This window comes from Pyrus communis, chromosome 3 (genome assembly GCF_041283825.1).
Source record: "Pyrus communis isolate YQ-2024b chromosome 3, ASM4128382v1, whole genome shotgun sequence".
NCBI lineage: Eukaryota > Viridiplantae > Streptophyta > Magnoliopsida > Rosales > Rosaceae > Pyrus > Pyrus communis.
The window spans coordinates 7580741-7586740 of record NC_142567.1 but is presented as its reverse complement, the minus strand read 5'-3'; positions in this window follow the sequence as shown (position 1 = coordinate 7586740).

The following is a 6000-nucleotide window of genomic DNA, read 5'->3' as shown; positions in this document are numbered from 1 at the left end:
AGAATTATTGAATTATTGTGGCATGATCATATTTACGTTATTTGCTCATCGTGTGCTACACTGGTGTTAATACTCGCCAGGGCCAGGGCCATGCTTCATGTGTATGTTCACATCGCACTGCACGCTCACTTTGGATCTATTGTAGGTGCTAGTCCTATCCTAGATTTCTATAGGCAATTAGGACTCATATGTGATGTGTATAGCGCCAGTCTTCACGCGATTGTAATACTATAGCGTAAATCATTATTACACCCAGTCCTATTTATGTCAGAATACCTCTGCATGACCTCATGTGTCAGTATATGTTGATGAGCACTTGACACGATATGTTGTTATGCGAGATTATGTGATTATCAAACATTAAACATTCATGAAATATTGTGACGTATTGAATTCTTAAGATATTGCAGGTTACGATAAGTATTTTCATACTATACGTGGTATGTATATTTTGAAAACTGTACTCATTTTATGGCGAGGGGTTATTATATTTTCGAAAAGGTTTTTACAAAGCTTTATTTTTAGGCCCACTCACCCTTATTTTTCGCCCCTCCAAGTTTTAGTGGTAGAGCTTTCGTGTCGACGAGAACTTTCTAGCAAAACATTGTTACGGGGATACTTCCGATGGTATAATACTTCTTCTACCTTTACTATACTTTACTTATGCTTTGCATCACGTGTGATTTGGGTTCAAACCTGCTCACATGCGCACTCTTATATTTAGGCACTTTTAGGTTTAAATTTATTCACATTTTTCATGTCACTACACTTTATGGCTTTATCACCTTCCTGGTGTCGGCCATCACAGTTCGATTCAGAGTTTAGGTGGACATCCTTGGTCGAGGTGTGTCAATCATGTCCAGAAAAAATTACAATTCTAAACTCAATGTCTTCGGCAATCCTCGCCTTACACCTATAAAAATTGAAGGTCATGTGATGTGATGTATGATGAATGGTGCAACTGTAACTTTTGCTCATATCATGTATCATACGATTCTTTCTCAAGCCAGGACATACAGGCCCAGTTGGACTGTCAAACTTCCCTAGTTCACAAAATTTGTCTACATCAGGACATTCAGTCCGACTTAAATGAAATACCTGTCCACAATTCTCCTCCTCTCAAAAGAAAGCATGTGCATGACTCTTTAGAAGCAATTGAAAAGATCAATGATGCAATTGTACCTTTTGCTCATAACATGTATCATAGGATTCTCTCTCAAGCCAGGAGATACAGGTCCAGTTTGGCTGTCAAACTTCCCTGGTTCACAAAATTTGTCTATATTAGGACATTCATTCCAACTTAAATGACATATATGTCCAAAATTCTTATCCTCTCAAAAGAAAGCATGTGCATGACTCTTTAGAAGCAATTGAAAAATGAGTGATAAATTTGAAGGAGAAATTTGTGAAGTATGCTGCGAACCATGCAAAGTTTATCATCCTGGTCTCTCCCTTTGAGGAAGGTGAATCCACTGGAAGCGACTTTGGTTTTGATGATGGTGTCTCATCTGATGATGGAGATATTCAAGAGTTGGAAGATGAAGGTGATAATGATGAAGACGAATACTTCCAGGGAATGATAGAGTACAAGTGAATGATGTCTCTTCTAGTGGTCATTTGCTGATAAGGCTTTTTATGTTGGTCGATGGAGTTAACAATGTTACAGTAACATGGACATTGTTTGACTTGTTTTGACATTATTTCCACCCTATTTGGCCATGGAAAGACAAATAGAGAAAAAGTAAGACAAAGCTGCTAGAAGGGAGATAACACTCTTATAGATAATAGCATGCATATGCAAATAGATTAGCATAATATACAAGTCAACAATCATAATAAACAGTACAAACAGATGAAACAACATGTATGATGCGCACAGATCTGACAAGTATAAACATAATCAAAATGTCAATAAATTAAGCAAAGTATACTAGCCAACAAGCAGTTAAATGGACACAATTAAATACACACTGCAATCATTAGAAGAAGTGGAGACTCTCCATAAGTTTATACTTATTATACTTAAAAGAAGTGGAAACTCCTCCAAAATTAAAAGGCGGTTAGTAATATGTTCAACAAAACAATAAACGATTTAAAAAGAAAATCAAGTATCCTATAGTAAGTGGATAAGATGTTACAGAATTAATAGAACTAAATAAAATGACTTAAAAAACCTAAACATCATCGACAAACATAAAAAGCCTCATCAGTAACGACCACCACTTGATTGTTTGGATCTTGTAAAGCTTAATTCCTCTTCCAGTCCTGCACCCTTCTCTTGTCCTTTATCATTCCCAGAAAGTAATTGTCTTCGTCAATATCACCATCATCCTCCAACTTTTAGTATCTTTATCCGCAGATGATGCACCATCATCAGAAACAGAGGCATTTCCAACGGATTCACCTTCCACAAAGATAAAGACCATGTTGATAAACTCTACATGGTTCACTGCATACTCTGCAAATTTCTCCTTCAAATTTATCCCTTTTTTTTCAATTGCTTATAGAGAGTCATGCACATGCTTTCTTTTGAGAGGAGGAGGAATTTGGGCAAATATGTCATTCAAGTCGAAATAGATATCCTAATTTAGACAAATGTTGTGAACAAGACAGGGAAGTTTGATAGTTCCACTAGACCTGTATATCCTGGCTTGAGAGAGAATCATATGATACATGATATGAGCAAAAGGTACATGTGCTCCATTCATGATACACAAAATCACTTGACCTTCAATTTTTGTAGGTGCAGGGCAAGGATTGTTGAAGAAATTGAGTGCAAGAAAGTTCTAGGTACAGCTAGAAATAGGTTTCTCACTTGTTCTCACAAAAATCCAGACTAAAATATTTGACCAACTTCAGAAAGACTGTAAAATCATCATGAGATGTGTAGGGAAGTTTCAGTACCTAACTAATAATTTGGGGGGAGAACTTGATGAACTTTCCTCTAATATACACCACATGGTCGTTTTCAAAAACGCATGTGGAAAATTGCTATAGAATCCTTGGACGATAGACAGGTTGGAGGAGTATTCACTGCATGTTGAGAGATATTTGTGGGACCGTGGTTTTTTCTGCCCCATGACACGTGGCACATTGGGGTGAAAAGGGCCAAAATGCTAATAGCCCATAAGGCATAGTTCGACAGTCTTAGTCCAACATGCTAGAGTTAAGTCCATTGAAAATGTTACTTCTCGTACTAGACTTGTATATCCTGGCTTGAGAGATAATCATATGATACATGATATGAGCAAAATGTAAGGTGCACCATTCATGATACAAAAAATCACTTAACCTTCAATTTTTATAGGTGCGGGGCGAGGATTGTTGAAGACATTTAGTGTAAGAAAGTTCCAAGTACAGCTATGAACAAGTTTCTCACAAAAAATCCAGACTGAAATGTTTGGCTGACTTCAAAAAGACTGTATAATCATCATCAGATATGTAGGGAAGTTTTAGTTCCAAACTAATATTTGTGGAGAGAACTTGATGAACTTTCCTCTGACATATACCACATGATCGTTTTTCGAGAACACATGTGGAAATTTGCTATAGAATCCTTGGACAATAAACATGTTGAAGTTCTTTGGAGGAGTATACACTGCATGCTGGAGATATTTGTGGGACCATGATTTTCCGGCCCATGACCTTGGGGTGAAAAGGGCCAGATTGCCAATGGCCCAGGTGTAGTCCGACAATCTTAGTCCAACATGCTAGGCTTAAGCCTATTGAAGATATTACTTGTCGTAAGGAAACCCTAGTTCAAGTCAAATTAGGATATCATGGGGATTTAGGCAACATAATCATAACACTAGGAGAATTAGATTCTTTCCTAGATATCTCCCAAATTAATTGGGATTACTTTCCTTACAAGGACTCTCAAGATCTCTATAAATACCCCAACCTGAGTATTTATCCACTGAAATTTTTTATAATCCAAACTTTCTCTAGACTTTTCACTTCTCCAATATACACTTATTCTCTCTACGCCTAACATACGCTCATCTTGCATATATGCTGCTATCTACGCGTAGACACATCCATGGAAACCCCATCTCTTAATGCCTCTCTAAGGGTTATTCGTCATCTAAGAATGCACTGGCACTCATACCTTCTCGCAACCCTGGAATGTTAGTGAATTCTACTTTCCCTTCTGAAACCATCGTCCACTTATAGACCTTCTGATACAAGTCTGCATCTGACTGAGTTTGGGGTCGCAAATTTCCCTGAACACGATCATCCAAATAATTACCTGTTCTGTTAGCCTTTTGGTTGCCCTTAGATGATCTTTTCTCGTAGCGTGATGGTGAGGCCATTTGATTTGTCTTTTTTTTTTTGTTTTTTCTTTAACACACACAAACTAGACGAAAGGAAAATAGGAAACAAGAAAGAGGAAACTGCAACAGATTGAGAAAGTGAACAACCTAAGGTTTCTTCCCTTGGAGATGTCGAAGTATAAATACGTCATGATGGACGACCTTGATCGTTTCTTGTCCAAACGTCCAAGAATCTGTAGGAAAACTTAATGAACATGACTCCACCATCTTTGAACGTGGTTGCTTAGTATTGGTAGATCAAATAACACATACACGGAGTCTAGAATAAACTATATCATATGAGTATATTTTCTTGTAACCAGACAATGATGATAACAAAGGGAATGATATCATATGAGTATATTTTCTTGTAACCAGACAATGATGATAACAAAGGGTGATTATTATTTATTTTGAGTTAACTAACAAGCAACTGAGATATACTGCAAGACATATATTATTCAATATATATACTCTTAACAAATTAGTTTAAAACAAGAATGTCTTGCATTAAAAAACGTAACAAGATATCGTGTATTACTTTAATGATATCTAGTAATGCACTAGAATATCGAATAAGGGAAACTTGATGCCATTTTTAACCCTCGAGACAAGTCTGACTTCCAAGTTGGACTAATTTCTTGAAGAAACCTTGTTTAAGCATGAAGATACTATTACATCTTGCATAATAAGAAACATAATGATTTTTCCCCTTTTGGTTGTTATTTTAGAGTACATTTATGGAAGCAATAGGCAGTCACATAAGATCAATTGAATTTAAAGAGGCATTTTGGCCATATGAAGCATGTATTATACAGAAAATAACTGTCTTCATACCTAAAACAGGACCAAGGTTCATCTAGAACCATTACCAGTGAAGACATCCTAAACCATCACTAAGTACTCATATATTCAGATAGGTGTTGTCATGTTGCACAACATGATACTTTCAGGACATGTAAAATTTTTAATGATGAAAACTGTTCATTGCAAGGGTGACTTCTCAGTTGTTAAGCTTCAATACACCCATAATTTCTCAGGGATATCTCAATTGCTACAACAATGTAAATCAGACTGGAAGGAATGATGACAGAATGGAAACTTCAGTGAATGAACATGTGATATTTGAGTAGTATGGAACTACAATCAAGTATCAGAGTACATCAAGCTTCTTGTGGTATAGATAAGATCCTCAAGATCCGAATAGAGAACATGAGTATCACAAGAGCACCCAAAGATTTAGTTCAACGTTTAAGTACCAGACTAGATGTTTCAGAAGTCTTTCTATTAGAGATGTGGTTGAAGAAAAATTATATGCAGGAACTAAGAAGTTACTGATAGATACAAAAATCTCATGACAATTGGTCATAAACATATATTTTTCAGTAGTTATGCTCTTAAAAAAAAAAAAAAAAAACCTTTTTGCTTGATTTATACATTTTGATCACATGCTCTTAGAAAAAATTACTAAACAACTGTCCAGATCCATAGGCCAAAGTTAACAGAGGTGAGGAACCTTGAATATCAGTGATGAGTTTCTTTATTTTTGAACAAATGATAATATAGCCCAAGATTTTCTCGTTGTGACTTGCTAGTGCTTTTCATCTTTTAAAGTGAAAGAACTGATACTTGTGTGCAGTGTTTAAAAATTTGGCGATTAATGCTACTCCTTCACAACAATTCTAGA